Below are 17,306 nucleotides of genomic sequence, written 5' to 3' on the forward strand. Positions count from 1 at the left end.
AGGGACTCCGTTGTAAATGATATTGCCATAGTCAATCTTTGACAGGACCATGGCCATAAGGATCAGCTTTAGCGCAGAAGTGGAGAAGAATCTGGCCACTTTCCGAATAACTCGTAATGTGAAGAAGCAGGAAGAGACCACCGAGTTAATGTGTGAATGGAGGGTTAATTGGTTATTGAGCATAATCCCGAGAGTTTTAACTGAACAAGAAGGGAGAGGAGGGGGTCCAAGTGACGGGGGCCAGAAGGAAGGGGACCAGGGATTGGCGGCACCGCCCGTTGCTACCAGTTCTGTTTTATCCGGATTAAGTTTTAACTGATTGATGTTCATCCAGTCTCGGATAAATAGCATGACGGACTGGAAACTGCCAACCCCTGAGGGGGAAGAAAGATCAAAAATGAGTTGAAGATCATCTGCATAATTATATACAGTGACCTCCATATTCTGTAAAGCAAACACCAGTGGAAAAACATAGAGATTGAAAAGTAAAGGGGAAAGAGCAGACCCCTGGGGCACACCACAGTTGACATTACGTGGAGGGGCCGAGAAGGTGCCAAGATGGACAGTCTGAGTGCGGTCCTTCAGGAACGACTCGACCCAGGCTGATGCTAGCCCCCCTCTCCCCGCCGCCCTGACACGTGATAACAGAATGTCGTGATCCACAGTGTCGAAGGCGGCGGATAAGTCCAGTAGGACCAGAATCTTGGGGGTATTGGTGTCGAGTCCTTCCCTGAGTTGGTCCATGACCGAAATCACCACCTTCTCTGTTGAGTGTCGTGGTCGGAAGCCGGCTTGACATGGGGCCAGATAATTGCTGTCCTCAATGAAAGTGCTCAGGGTTTAAGACACATGTGCCTCTGCCACCTTACCCAAGTAGGGAAGCAGGGATATGGGGCGATAGTTAGCTAGAGAAGAAGGGTCAGCCCCAGGCTTTTTTAAAATGGGGATGATGGTGGCCGATTTAAATGTAGTGGGGACTAGGCCTTTAGTGAAGGTGTTATTTAAAACAGTGAGAGCAGGGGCAGGGCAAGCCAAGAACACCTGGGCCAGGATAGGGGCTGGACACGTGTCGGAGGGAGCCCCAGATTTTACACGCTTAAGGAGCGGGGGCAAAGACTCGTTGGTTAGCTCTGGAATGTAGGTAAGACACTGGGTATTCTGTGGCGGGGGACAGTCTGAAAAAGAGTTTGATGGGGGAGGAATACGTGCTTTTATTAGTGCCACTTTCTCAATGAAGAACTCATTCAGTGAGCTGCACAATAACTGGGAGGGTGTGATTGTAGGTGAAGGCCTGTCTGATAGGGCTAGCTCGTGGACAGTGGCAAAAATTTCACGTGGCTGGCATTCTGCTGCCAGAATGCGTTGGGAAAAGTAATCTTTCTTAGCCGCTTGGATGGCTTTTTTATACTCTGATAGTAGGGTGGTGTAGTTAATTTTACTATCAGAGCAGTATTTCAGCCTCCAGGCCCGTTCAGCTTGACGGACCTTTAGCTTAAGTGCTTTCAGGGCAGGAGTGAACCACTTGTTGGCATGATGGTGATGATTGATGGTAACCTTCTTCAGTGGGGCCTTTTCATCACGAAGGTGGATTAGCCAACTGTCCAGAGTGGCCAATTGCTGTTGAGGAGGTATGTCAGTGAGATCAGGGCAGGTGGCAGCCAAGGACTCACAGAAGGCGGGAATATCAACACGATTCCAGCTTCTGGCCCAAAGGGTTTTAGAGCCACGTGGGGCAGTTTGTACGCGCAGGTCCAGAGAAAAAGACAGAAGATAATGGTCGGACCATACGCAGGGAGCGATGGACAGGTTAGTGGTGGGCAAGTTAAGGGTCCATATTTGGTCTAATATATGGCCCCGCACATGTGTCGGGATACGGACGTGTTGAACAAAGTTTAGGCTTGATAGCAGAGAGGTAAAATCCTTGGATAAGGGGTCTTCCGAGGGATCCCTGGGCCAGAAATTAAAATCGCCAAGCACGAGTACTGTAGCATTATTGACCACTAAAGGGGCCAGTAATTCTTGGAAAGCAGGAAGGAACTGGGAAGAAGTATGGGGAGGGCGGTATACCAGCACACAGGTGACAGGGGATTTGGGTAGGGTAGAACGTGCGATCAAGCAGTCCGCAGCAAGTAAAGGGGGGGATGCTAGTGTTTGGAACCGGAAGTTGTCACGGAAGATTAAGGCAACCCCACCACCAGTTTTGCCATCAGGTCGATCAGCTCGCAGGATGGAATAGGAGGGCGGAAGAGCCGCCAGGACACTAGGTTGGGAATCAGGACGATACCATGTCTCCGTTAAACACAGTATGTCGGGGCTGTCGCTATCAAGGAGGTTGAAAATCTCCTGCTGGTGCGCAACTGCCGACCTAGTGTTTAGTAGGGTGATAGAGGTGCCCGGGTGTGGGGACTTGCTGGGGGGTGAGGGCAGGAAGCTGATTGTCTCTGGTGAGGGAGGAGAACAGGCAATACCTAGGGCCGAAATATGGGAAGTGGTTGTTGGGTCTAATTGGTAGGTCTTACGCAGGGATAGCAAGTACCTGGGTGAGTATTCTGTGGAGGATCGGGCGTGGTGACAGGTCCCAGGTCCCGTGCGGTCACGGACGGGCACAGACGGGCTTTCCTTTGGTGCGCCCGCTGCGCCCGTCTGCTGCGCTCCCGGAAGCACATTGCCTTATGTCTCCTGTCCCACCCGGGCACTGGACCGCTACCTCCGGCCAGGCTCGTGGGACTCCCCCTCCCAAGATGGCGGCCGCCCTCTACTCTCTCGGCACCGGGGCCGGTGAGTAGGTGCTGGGGAAGACCGTAAGGAGTAAGGGAGCGCCAGGGACCTGTACAACAAAAAGGTTAGTGCGTTGGGCAGCAGAAATGTAATTTAAAAGTCATGGTGCAAATTAAAAGTAATTTTTAAGATAATATCGCCGTGCGGCGCAATTGACAGCTGCAGCTGGCGGAAAGGCGGTCTTCCATGGGGCCTACCACCTCCGTCACGCAGCGGTAGCTGGAATTGTCCACCGCCTGGTAGAACTCGTAATCCTGCAGATAGGGGCAGGGTTCCTCCTCGTATTCCCCTTCCATCTCGGAACCAAGGGCAAATGTGGGGCACCCAAGTGGGCGGCAACCGAGAAAGTTCTCGAATGTGGGCAGGCCAAGCGGCTGCGATCACGTTTTGGGCCAACTGACGTGGCAGGTGGGCTGCACCAACCCCCAAGCGCGCAGACCCTCCTCGCCAGGACCGGGTCTTCGTACCCCTCAAGCGCGCTAGGCCACACTTGGAAAGAGGTGCATAAGGGACACCCGAAGGTGATTCACGCGGTCTGAGCCGCCATACAGACCCCAACGGGGCGTCAAGAGCAGGAAAATCACAAACCCGGGCACCAGGTGTCAGAGGGGTACGCGGGGGCTGGCTCCTGTGCAAGCAGACTCCACGGCGCGGCTCCTGGCACTGCGGAGGCGCGTCGAAGGGTCGGCGAGACGACAGGCCGCCCCCTGGCGGTCTATGTACACACCGCACACAAGTGGGAAATAAAGTCGCGTAGGAACGAAGAACGTTCCCGCAACTGGGGACTCTGTAAGGGAATAAACCATGCAATGAGTCCCCCCAACGATCGTACACAATACAATCAATCACAGTGAAAAAGGGAAAAATATAGGAAAGCACTTATCTGGCTGCGGGAGCAGCGAAGAAAGAGGAGGAAGATGATGAGAAGTCCGGTTATATAGTGATGATGGACAGAGTGGAAGGACTATGGAATATTGTTATGCAAAGAGACTCTTGGGAGTTGTTGTTTGATTTGTTGAACATTACGTCAATGCTTTATGTTTAAAGCATTTTTTGTTCTTATTATATCTTTTCCTAAGCTGCTGTGGAGTCTTTATGTTAATAAAGCGAAGGAAGATATAGCATAATCTGAAGCCTCCGGTCCTGACATATAATCCTCATCCCATCCTATATGATTTTTATATAAAGCCACCGCCCATTTTCTTGCAAATGTGTATTTTTTATGAATTGGGATATGATTTGAGAAGGCAGGCATAATCATTTCTTCGCCATGAGGGCACTCCCTGATAAACTCTGGTGGCCAATCTTTTTCAGCTAACAGGATATCATAGCCTTTGGAAAGATTTTCCCAAAAGAGACCTTTAATTTTCCTAGTTTTTTCTCCCTCTATACGTAATGTTATTTCATATAGTTTATGGGGCAAGCTAAATCACGTGTCTGCAGTTTCCACCTGAATGTATTCATTCGTGTCCACTGTCTCCAGAAGATTCATCAGGATCTTGCGAGCTATGGTCACTTCTGCTGCACTGTCTAGCATTGTCTGGGCCCACTCTCCGTTTTTCAGTTGTGTCCTCAGGATTCTCTGCATGTTTAATTTTAATACTTGCTACCTTCTTTCTGGGATATGGTGATTTTTTACTTTGATGAGCAGGTTCTTTGTCTTTGGACTTGACGTGCTCTTCCTTGTGTTCTGACCTTCCTCTTCTTTCCGATTTCTGTGAGGAAGTCTGAAAAGATTGAGAGGGACGTGTATCAATATCTTGATATCTGTCAGGTTTTCTTAATTTATCCCTATCTCTAAGATTATATCTTTTTTCAGAGGGCTCCCTTTGGGGAGACTTGTCCCCTCCGCCTGGAGACTTATTTCTCCGTTGGGGAGACCTTCCTCTGGACTGAAATTGTTTTTCTCTGGAAGTAGTTTGTTTATTACCTCCCATTTCTTCTTATGAGTATTGAGATTGTTTTTAATAAAGGTTTTTCAGGATTTTCAATTAGTTGTTCTAATCGGTAGTTTGTACTGTCAAGTGTAATTTGAACCAAATCTCTATATGCTATTGTTAATTCTTTTATTTTAACTAAGAGTTCTTCGTTTGACATTCTGACAATGTCTGGGTGTGTCGTGTGTAGCTGGCTAGAACCGGCCACGTGGCTCCTGGTCTACCTAGTGGACCGAGCCTGGTAATGTGATTTTGATGTTTTAGGGCGCCATTAAATAAGAGCAGGTGTTCTTGGTATGTTAGTGGAATTTCAAATTCCTCGAAAGGAGTGTATTCCTCTGGTGATTCTGCTACTTCATAGTAGTGGAACTCACGTGTCACAGTATGTGTTGCTGGAAAAGTTATCCAGGAATAAAATACCTCTGTCTGCCGATACTCATGTGCCCCTACCACAAATACAACTGTGCCACCTCTTGGTGATACCCCATTTTCTATGAGTTTTATAGATGAAACAAAGATTAGGTGCACAATATTTTGGAACACTGTATCCTTCAACGTTGATTATTCCGTAAACTAATACATAGGATTCTCATCCTACTAAGTTTCGGCGGATATTGACCTTTCACCCACTCCAGGCGTCTATTGGAGTTTTTACGGGAGAAAGGGGTCTGTGTGAAAAGCACGACTGAGTTACTCTAGTATCTTGCGTTAGATTATCGCCTTACTAAACGTTGGGCGCCATGTAGTGTAGTTCCTATATTCCCAATAGGCTCTACGCATTGGAATAACATAAACAGCAGTGGTCATCTAGGTCTCTACTGACTATGTTAGACTTAATTAGTTTTTGCCAGCTAGTTCAGAGATCACTAGAAACTTTCTCGAATGAATAGGGAGGGGTTAACTTCCCTGATTTAGACAAGAAGGGATTAGCTTCTGAAAACCATATAACATGACAACTTTGCTCCCCCAGAATAAGGAGGGTATCTCCAGAGTCGTGTGAAAACAATAGACAGCTTTTTCACTCAGTCAATCGTGCATGCTTAGTTCCACCAGAGTGCAGAGAAATAGAAAGACTGGCGTTTTCAATAAAAGTTATTATTTTATTGAGCAGTCTTCTTTCTCATGCAAGAGAAATTAATTGCCACAATTGCAATACTTATCATGAAGTAAAGTGCATATAGTAAAAGGAGTATCATGAAATATTACTGTAAAAGCATTGATATGGTTTCTTAGCCATATGATACTTTAAAACTGATAAAATATTTACATACATAAAAACATTGACTAACAAACTCAACTGGTGCTTCTAAGATACGCCTACCCCGGTATACCTGACCTAAGCCTAATACGTGGGAAGGAGTAAGTAAGTTGCAGTTTTAAGTTAAGTTGGGTTTTTTGCCAAGAATCTGAATCAAGAATCCTCTCTAAGGTTTGAATCAGCTCCGTACCTTGGTTATAAAATGAAGGAGGTCTTGTATCTCGTTTCTCAGGACTTGATCTCCCAGCAACCTGCAAGGGTGACTGGAAAACACCGGAGCTTGATTTTGCGGCGTGAGAAAAGGCAGCTTCTCCAGTGTGTCAAAGGGGAGGGGCGGCTTCCTTCGGCTGTCGCATCAGCTGGGCTTCGGATAAGTAGATAACCGCTCTGCTCCACACCACCGTGTGTTTGCTTAAGGCAAGTGTTGGTATATTTATACCTGGAAGGTGCTGTGTTTGACGTAAGGTTGGACATAAGACGTCAATAAAAAGTGTCACTAAGAACTGACTGTTCCTTTAGTGCTCCCAGGAGTTCAATGACAAATCAAAACAAAGACATGGGGAACTCCCAGGTTGCTGAAGGTTTGGTGTGTCGAAAGAACTCGTTGTGCTCTCTAGGAATCTAAGGAAGTAGCCTTGCCATACTTGGGCTGCGTGGGCTATGGCTGAATATGGGTAAGATTTGTATTCCTTCATTAGGACATGATTTATCATAACGGCATAAGGGCATGAATCAGGAATATTTAATTAGGGTCCTAGATACATTCACAACAATGAAACCATCTTGGTCTTGGTGGACTAGAGTGGTCATATACTGTAACAATCGGGCCGCCAATATGCTGCTCAGTATCTTATAGTCTGTGGTTAACATTGACAGTGGTCCAAATGAGGCCGTGTCCTCACTCTCCCTCCCTGGTTTCAGCAGTGGGATCACCAGCGCTTCGCGCATCAATTGGGGTAACTGTTCCGCCCCTCTTGCCTCTTTATGACTTCCTGGATCCGCGGTGCCAACAGGTCAACATATTTCCCATAAAATTCTATGGGTAGTCCATCTACCCTCGGAGTTTTGTTTCGAGCCATGAGTTTAATGGCACCTAGAATTTCTCCGAGCTCTATGTCTTGACCCAAGTCTTTCGTCTGCTCTTGATCAAGTCCTGGCAAAATCAATTTGTCTAAGAACATGTCGATGGGTGGGTCTCCGACCTCTAGTTTACTCTCATAAAGTGTCTCATAATAATGCTTGAAACACTGCAAGATTTCATTCTGGGTGTGGGCCATTTCTCCTCCTTCCGTTTCTAAGGCTAGGATAGGGGAACTTCTCTTTGTGGGGTTGGCCAACCAGGCCGATAAAGTCCCCGCCTTGTCTCCCTCCGCATGAGCTCTCATTGTGTAAGACTTATGGTCAAAGCTGCGCAAGCACTCTATTTCAACAGCTACTGCTTCTTTAGCTACACTAACCTCTTCCTGTAGTTCAGGTTGACCAGGTCTCGATATCTCTACCTCTCGCAGCTTGGATTCAGCTTTGTCTAGATCGCTTAGGAGTACTTTCCGTATTCCCGCATGTTTCCTTATGCAGAGTCCCCTCCCCTGATGACAATTTTGGAAAAGGTGATGGACAGAGTTTCTGAATGATGCAGAATACTCCTACCCAGTCAAGAGATCAGGGCTTGATCCATCACCGTTTTTTAGCTCACTGCACCATCCCAGCTCAGAACCTGGCTACATGCAAATTAGTCTGTTCCTGTCCCAGTGCATGATGGGAACAGGGCAGACCAAACTACCAAGCCAATTCTTCACCAGAAAAAAGACAAACTACCGGGGACCGGTTTCTGGCATTTCAGCCGTCATCCGCCCGGCTTGCTTGAATCCTGATGGTGCAATAAACTAGGGACTCACGTCTGAGTATACCCTCCCACACATGTGTGGCAGGGTATACTCAGACATGAGTCCCTTTCACACTGCACCATCAGGATTCAAGCAAGCCGGGCCGAAGACGGCTGAAATGCCAGAAACCGGTCCCCGGTAGCTTGTCTCCTTTCTGGTGAAGAATTGGCTTGGTAGTTTAGTCTGCCATGTTCCCATGATGCACTGGGCCAGGGACAGCCTGATTTGCATATAGCCAGGTTCTGAGCTGGGATGGTGCAGTGAGATAAATAACGGTGATGGATCAAGCCCTGATCTTTGGACTGGGTAAGAGTGGTCTGCTTAATTCAGACACTCTGTTCATCACCACCCCCTTTTCTGAATCGTTTTTGGCCACTATATGTGTGGCAGGGTATACTCAGACATGAGTCCCTTTCTCACTGCACCATCAGGATTCAAGCAAGCCGGGCCGAAGACGGCTGAAATGCCAGAAACCGGTCCCCGTTAGCTTGTCTTCTTTCTGGTGAAGAATTGGCTTGGTAGTTTAGTCTGCCCTGTTCCCATGATGCACTGGGCCAGGGACAGACTGATTTGCATAAAGCCAGGTTCTGAACTGGGATGGTGCAGTGAGATAAATAACGGTGATGGATCAAGCCATGATATTTGGACTGGGTAAGAGTGGTCTGCTTAATTCAGACACTCTGTTCATCACCACCCCCTTTTCTGAATCGTTTTTGGCCACTATATGTGTGGCAGGGTATACTCAGACATGGGTCCCTTTCTCACTGCACCATCAGGATTTAAGCAAGCCGGGCCGAAGACGGCTGAAATGCCAGAAAACGGTCCCCGGTAGCTTGTCTCCTTTCCGGTGAAGAATTGGCTTGGTAGTTTAGTCTGCCCTGTTCCCATGATGCACTGGGCCAGGGACAGACTGATTTGCATATAGCCAGGTTCTGAGCTGGGATGGTGCAGTGAGATAAATAACGGTGATGGATCAAGCCCTGATCTTTGGACTGGGTAAGAGTTGTCTGCTTAATTCAGTCACTCTGTTCATCACCACCCCCTTTTCTGAATCGTTTTTGGCCACTATATGTGTGGCAGGGTATACTCAGACATGAGTCCCTTTCTCACTGCACCATCAGGATTCAAGCAAGCCGGGCCGAAGACGGCTGAAATGCCAGAAACCGGTCCCCGGTAGCTTGTCTCCTTTCTGGTGAAGAATTGGCTTGGTAGTTTAGTCTGCCCTGTTCCCATGATGCACTGGGCCAGGGACAGACTGATTTGCATATAGCCAGGTTCTGAGCTGGGATGGTGCAGTGAGATAAATAACGGTGATGGATCAAGCCCTGATCTTTGGACTGGGTAAGAGTGGTCTGCTTAATTCAGACACTCTGTTCATCACCACCCCCTTTTCTGAATCGTTTTTGGCCACTATATGTGTGGCAGGGTATACTCAGACATGAGTCCCTTTCTCACTGCACCATCAGGATTCAAGCAAGCCGGGCCGAAGACGGCTGAAATGCCAGAAACCGGTCCCCGGTAGCTTGTCTCCTTTCCGGTGAAGAATTGGCTTGGTAGTTTAGTCTGCCCTGTTCCCATGATGCACTGGGCCAGGGACAGACTGATTTGCATATAGCCAGGTTCTGAGCTGGGATGGTGCAGTGAGATAAATAACGGTGATGGATCAAGCCCTTATCTTTGGACTGGGTAAGAGTGGTCTGCTTAATTCAGACACTCTGTTCATCACCACCCCCTTTTCTGAATCGTTTTTGGCCACTATATGTGTGGCAGGGTATACTCAGACATGAGTCCCTTTCTCACTGCACCATCAGGATTCAAGCAAGCCGGGCCGAAGACGGCTGAAATGCCAGAAACCGGTCCCCGGGAGCTTGTCTCCTTTCTGGTGAAGAATTGGCTTGGTAGTTTAGTCTGCCCTGTTCCCATGATGCACTGGGCCAGGGACAGACTGATTTGCATATAGCCAGGTTCTGAGCTGGGATGGTGCAGTGAGATAAATAACGGTGATGGATCAAGCCCTGATCTTTGGACTGGGTAAGAGTGGTCTGCTTAATTCAGACACTCTGTTCATCACCACCCCCTTTTCTGAATCGTTTTTGGCCACTATATGTGTGGCAGGGTATACTCAGACATGAGTCCCTTTCTCACTGCACCATCAGGATTCAAGCAAGCCGGGCCGAAGACGGCTGAAATGCCAGAAACCGGTCCCCGGTAGCTTGTCTCCTTTCTGGTGAAGAATTGGCTTGGTAGTTTAGTCTGCCCTGTTCCCATGATGCACTGGGCCAGGGACAGACTGATTTGCATATAGCCAGGTTCTGAGCTGGGATGGTGCAGTGAGATAAATAACGGTGATGGATCAAGCCCTGATCTTAGGACTGGGTAAGAGTGGTCTGCTTAATTCAGACACTCTGTTCATCACCACCCCCTTTTCTGAACCCTCCCCTGATGACCACTTTAAAGGCATTCCATTCTGTCGCCCTCGTCGCGATCGTACCAGTGTTTTACGCAAAATACTGTGTTATCCCCTCCTCCAGCGCGGCATGGAAAAGCGGGTCATCCAGCGTTTCGGGGCGCAATCTCCAAGTAGGGACGTACGAGGTCCCAGCCATCCAGTCTATGGTAACTAACAGGGGGTTATGATCTGATATCGTTCTGGTTAGATATTCAGTTCGCACAATCGCTGGCATTACTGTTGGGGAGCATAGCACCGCATCTAACCTCACGTGTAATTCATGCATGCTAGAGAAATAGGAGTAGTCTCGGTCTCCCAGGTGTTGTGCACGCCAGGCGTCTATCAGTCCCCAGCGCACCTGCCAATCTAGTCTACCTTTGGCCAAGCGATGTATTGGGGAATCTGCTAGGGGAGGGTGTGATCTATCTAGGGAGATGTCCGCGACGGAGTTAAAGTCCCCCCCATTACTAGTGGACTCGCAAGATAATGTCCCAGAGTGCCAGACACCCTCGCCAGAAAACCCAGCTGATCAACATTGGGTGCGTATATACTACAAAAGGCGATGTCTCTGCCTCTCAGCTTCCCTTCGATAGCTACATATCTACCTTCAGGGTCGATCGTCTGCCAAATCACCTGAAATCAGACCCCCGCTTTAATCCAGATCAGTAGTCCTCCAGCAATTGCGGAGTATGTGGTGTTGTATACCTGGCCTCTCCATCTTCGCTGCAGCGCTATCCCCTCAGCCTTTGTTATGTGTGTTTCTTGGAGTAGTGCAATGTGTACTCCCCAGCGGACTAGATAGGCATGAACCTTATGTCGTCTCGTCATAGTATGAAGCCCCCTCACATTCCAGGTAATACATCTCAAATTAGTGGAATCAGCCATTCTTCCATAACATCCTGTGCGAATGAAAACATTCTTCTGTTTCTGCATCAGTGGTGACCCCTCCCCAACTTTCCCCCAACTGTCTCACTCCCCCCACAACCCCAAGAACAGGACCTAGTAACTCCCATCGCAAGATCGGACGGAGCCCCGGGTCCTCATGGCCTACCACAGAATTTATTCAAATCAAACATAGCATTTTGGTCAGGTCATTTAACCAACCTTTACAACTACGCCCTCAGAACCTCAATCATACCGGACTCTTGGCGCGGAGCGATAATCCACCCCATTTACAAATCAGGTTCCCATTCATCACCAAACAAATATAGACTAATTGCTCTCCTAGATATTGAGGCAAAGCACTATGCAGGCATTCTCCTGAAGGAGTTGAGAGCATGGGCGGGTGAGAATAACCTGATTCCCATGAACCAGACAGGCTTCACTGCCAAATCCGGGACCATGACCAATTTATTGACATTGTCCATAATTGTTGACAAAGTTTGTCTTACATCTAGTGCTGTTTTTTGTTGCTTGGTCGATTTTAAAGCTGCTTTCGACCGGGTCCCCAGGGCAGCTTTATGGGAAAAGTTAAAGTAATGGGAGATCCCACGAAAGCTTCTGGAGGCAATCATTCAGTTACACTCAGGAACATGGGTCCAGGTGAAGTTGGGGTCCGGCACACATCTCTCTAGGAAAATCATGACAACTAGGGGTGTCAAACAGGGCTGTGTGTTGGCCCCACTTCTCTTTAATCTGTTTATTGCAGACCTGCTGACAGTCTTGGAAGAAACCAATAGTCACCCACCTATGATTGGAGGTGCTCCAATAAGCAACCTGCTCTACGCCGACGATTTAATTCTTTTCAGTCTTACACGTGTAGGTTTGCAAAGGCTATTGGTTAAACTACACAATTACACTACTATGAATCAATTAGTGGTTAACCTAAATAAAACCCAAGTGGTCACCTTTGGAAAAAAAAGTAAAGTCGGGGGAGGATGGTCGTATAACAACATGAGTATTGCAGTAGGAGGCACATACAAATACTTAGGGGTTAATTTTGAATCAAGGGGTAATTTTGTTAAACAGCGCAAGGAAATATCAGCCAAAGCTGTTACCTTACAGGTGACCTTCTCCAAGCTCTCAAAAAAATTGTCTGGCCCAAGCTTATCACCTTTGAGAGCAAAAATTGGCCCGACACTGTCATATGGTATTGAGATTTTTAGGGGTAATTTAAACACAAACCTAAACCAACTTGTGGCCAAAATCTATAAAAAAAGTCCTCCACTTGCCCAAAAATGCCTCTGCTGCCCAGATCAGGTTAGAACTGAGCCTACTAAATTAGGAAGTTTCCAGCATCGGCACATATTGAAATCTCTGCCGCAAACTCAGACAAGCAGACACAGGCTCATTAGAGTCACTAGTTTGGTTAGACATCACCGAAAAAAATCCAGGGGGCTCTTATGGTCGCCTTTTTAAGGACTCCATTCGAGAACTGTCCGCGGGTGACCTATGGGCCCTCAACCCCAGTACGACAGCATTTAAAACCACCATTCAGAAATGTGTCAGAATGAGCTCCCTCATCATTGATAAAGACCACTTTGCCAAACGCAGACATGCATGGGCAATTATGAATTCGTACGGGCAGTTATCTCCCGCAACCTATCTGTCCTGCACCTACTCTCTGCATCGAAAACTTAGCTCTATGGCCATTAGATATGGTGACTGGCAATTTCTAAAAGACCTGCCACGCTGGCGTCGTACGTCAGACGTTTTGTGGTGCAGAGGTGCGGCAGGACGGCTAAAACTTTGGAGCACGTGGGCTGTCTTTGCCCAGGACTCATGTCACAGCGTAGATGCAAATAGAAAGCGGAGTGGAACAGGCTGGGTATCAGGTCCTGCAGACAGGCAATCATCGCTGCCTTAAACCCAGAAAACACAGTTTTAAATATAGGCCTCACAACCTTTATACGCCTTGCATACCGCAATTTCAAGTATGTACCCCTCTTGCTGGCAACAACCTAAATCAATTTGCATTACTTTTAAGCTGCAAAAAAAAAAGTTCTCCTTTTTACCTATTTGTATTTTATCATAATTTGCTTCTATTGAACTGTTGCTGCTATTTTTATCTGATCTTACTTTTGAAAACTCGTAACTATTTGTCGAACATTAGACTGTTTTATAAGCTCCACACTGTTAATCAATGGTATGACAACATTCTTACATTTTAAAGTTCTGTATAACACTATGTGGATTGTTCACAATAGGACGTTGCACAATGCAATGTGGAAAACCTCTATCTATCCACTGTTGTTTACTTGATGTTTGTTTTTTAGCCTTCACAATGTGTATTGCTATTGGTGCTCCTTTTAAGGACATTATTTTATATCCAAATAAAGAATATTATTATTAGGACCTAGTAACTCCCAACTAGTTCCCATCCAAACCATGACATCTGTCAAACAACTGTTAAGCCCAACAGCAGACACTGTGGGCATTCCTTATGGGCAATGAGGGGAGACTGATTGGCAGTGGGTAGCCGCCACCAATCTTCTATATCGCAGTGCCCCCCTTAGCCCTCTATAATCAGGCCCCTCTGATATCCCCTTTCCCCCCAACAGCATAGGGTCAATCTCTCTCGACAGTTCATGCCTAGGAGTCCATGCCAGCACCAGGTCTGTAATCTGGTCTTCTCTCCAGGCTCATTCATCTCATTTCCCACATTTCCTCAGCTGCTTTCGTTGCCTCCCTTACCTCCATTCTCATGTCAAACCTCCGGTAATGAGTCCAGCAAGTCCAGGGCAGTTCACCGTTAGCAGTCCCACAGCTGCCTTAGCGTTCATCTATAATCCCGTCTGCCGTGGATGGTGTGACCTTCGGCAGGTGTGTACTGTCCGCTTCAGGCTGTTCAGCATCGGAGACATCTTTATCTTTGGCGGAGTCTGTTCGTTCCAGAGATTGTTGGCCTTGCGAGCTCGACAGCGTTATCACCGCATCCAGTGCACTTCACCGCTCCGTCTCTGCTTCCTGCGACAGAGGTCTCTTTAAGCTCCTTTGCCGGCGTCTAATCCGCCTTAATCTCCTTTGGTGCAGAAGATCCGTGGGAATCTTTGCATTGTGTCCCGTTCCATCTTTTCCTGCCCTATATAGTTCCAACCATGCACAGGCCTCTTCCGGTGTGTCATAGAAGTTGGTCGAGCCATCCACTATGACTTGCTGTCTGACCGGAAACAACAGCGAATATTGGAGTCCTTCTTCCCTCATTTCTCTTGATAGCTAAAAAGGAGGACCGGCGCCGTTGGGTTTCATATGTGTAATCCGGGAATAGGTTTACCTTGCTGTTTCCCACCTGGTAAGGGCCTTGCATTCGCGCTCTCTGGAGCAGGAGGTCTCTATCGCGGTAGTGTAGTAGCCTCGCCACTACCGGTCGTGGGGGACGCCGCTGTTGAGGTGGTCTAGCGGGCATCCTGTGAGCCCTCTCCAGTGTGTAGAAGGTTGATAGGCCCTCAGGAGCTACCACCATCTTGAGCCAGTCCTCCAGGTACTTCACCATGTCATTCTCCTCTGTTTTTTCTGGTAGTCCCACTATACGGATATTGTTTCGTCGATTGCGCCCTTCCGCCTCCTCCGCTCTTTTTTCCAACGCTCCAACTCGATCCAGAACATCAGACATAGTGGCCTTGAGAGCAGTCTGTACTGATCCCATGGTCTGAAGCGTATCTTCCACCTCTGTCACGCTATTTACGAGCTTGCCATGGTACGCTCGCAAGAGACCCAGTCCCATGGCCACCTGCGCTATATCCTGCTGTAACCCCGCCTTGGTGTCTACTATCGCCGCCAAGATCTTGTCCAATTGTAGTTGCAGGTGTGGGTCGCATGTTTGTTCCTGTTCTTCATGTTCGCCATGCCCCGGCAGTTCAGTATCTGACTGTTGTTGTGTTCCGTCTTTCTTGCCTTTAGGTTTTCCCATGGTGGGTCGTTGTAGAGGCAGGGTCCCTCCTCTCTCTCGTCCAGCCCGGAGGGCTTCTAGAGTCTCACAGCATCAAGGGGCTTGCTCGTTTTCCTTACAACAGCCAGGCCAGTGTGTCATTCGCCCCCTGTCAAGTCTCAGTCCAGTGCTGTGCAAGTGCATCTTCCGGACTCTTCAGTCCTCGCCTCCATTGCTGTACCAGTGCTGGCAAAGGTCCCAGGTATGCACTCCGTATCTTCTTTGTGCGGCACTCTCTTCGTTTCTAGTCGCCAGGCCAACAATTAATGAGGCCGGGTGGTGGAGGTCGCCACCAAGCTCAGCTGTTCAATACCTAAGGATGAGCTGCCACCCCTTGTATGCCACCTAGCAGCACCTCTTCACCGAGGGAAGTAGTATTGTTCCGTTGCCAGTCTCTGGTTATTCAGCTCTGCGCAATGGGATCAGAGCTCAGCGCTATTATCGCCAGCCAGCGTTTAGAGTAGGTCTGCAGACCCCGGGTTTTAGTCGTCAGCTCTCCGATGGAACCAGGCCTCCCAAGGTCAATGCCTCTGTACTGCAAATCTCCTTTTGTTTAGCGGTCTTTATTTATTCAGTGTTTCCCCTTCAGAGGCGTCCACATTCTCCCGTTGCTCTAGGTCTTCTCTGCAATCCGCACCTGTAGGAGGCCCAGGAGTGCTGTCGGCCGTCATCCCAGCAGTAGTTCCCCACTGGTTTCGTCTCCACGTTTCACTGCCGCCCGTCGCTCTATCGCCGTTGCACTTCTGCTCTTGATTCCAATATGGAGTGTCGTCAGGCGATTGTCGGGTGTCTGGGCCCATGTGGTTCACTAGCTCCCAGGCTCACGTGCTTCCTGGCCTAGAGCGCTCACAGGCTTAGGGCACCTCAGCGGTTCAATTGTGTTGGTTAGGCTGCAGGTCAGCTCCCGTATGGTGTTGCACCACAGTCGCCGTGTCTCACTCCTCGCCGTGCCCCGTCCTGGGCCCCATCCTGGGCCCCACGTCCCCGTTTCCACCACTGCTCAGGGTCGTTGGGAGGCAGGGGGGAGGTCTGCTTTACACTCACCCCTCTCTGGCAGTAGCAAGTCTGTGTCAGGGTTCTCCCTTCTCCACAATTCGCCGTCCGCTGCTTGTTTCAGCCGGGCGTTGGCGGTCGAGCACTTCCTGCTACCTCGGGTTTCGCTTTCCCCGTCAGGCTGCCATTTTGGGCTGTGCGCCTCCGTCTCCACCAGCCAAACTTCTGATCGCCAGTTCTCGGGCCGTCGGTCAGAGATCCGCACCAAACTTGTGTCTATTGGTTTTGGCCCCTTCTTTTGTCCCCTGAGTAGGTCAGGGGGGTCCGGGGAACCTTCGCAACAGGATAAATAGGGTCTCAGTTACGGAGCTCGCGATCTAGGTGGCTTCCATCAGTGGCTCCAAGCCACGCCCCCCCACAGCCCATTTCCTAGCATATGTGTATTTTTTATGAATTGGAATATGATTTGAGAAGGCAGGCATAATCATTTCTTCGCCATGTGGGCACTCCCTATCAAATTCTGGTGGCCAGTCTTTCTCAGCTAGAAGAATATCATAGCCTTTAGATAATTTCTCCCAAAAGAGAATTTTTATTTTCCTAGTTTTGTCCCCTTCTATACGAATTGTTATCTCATATAATTTATGGGGTACACTAACTCTGGTGTCAGCAGTTTCCACCTGAATGTACTCATTTGTGTCCATTGTCTCCAGAAGATTCATCAGGCTCTTGCGAGCTATGGTCACTTCTGCTGCGCTGTCTAGCATTGTCTGGGCCCACTCTCCGTTCTTGAGTTGTGTCCTCAGTATACTCTGCATGTTTTATCTTTATGCTTGCTACCTTCTTTTTGGAAAATTGTGATTTTTTACTTTGATGAACGGGTTCCTTGTCTTTGGACTTGACGCGCTCTTCTTTATGGTCTGACCGTCCTCTTCTTTCCGATTTCTGTGAGGAAGTCTGAAAAGATCGAGAGGGACGTGTATCATTATCTTGATATCTGTCAGGTTTTTTCAAATTATCCCTATTTCTGAGGTTTTATCTTTTCCCAGAGGGCTCCTGTTGGGGAGACCTACCCCTCCATTCTGGATATCTATCTCTCCGTTGGGGAGACCTTCCTCTGGAAGTCTGTATGGTAGTTTCCCAT

Source organism: Lissotriton vulgaris, chromosome 6, assembly GCF_964263255.1.
Source record: "Lissotriton vulgaris chromosome 6, aLisVul1.2, whole genome shotgun sequence".
NCBI lineage: Eukaryota > Metazoa > Chordata > Amphibia > Caudata > Salamandridae > Lissotriton > Lissotriton vulgaris.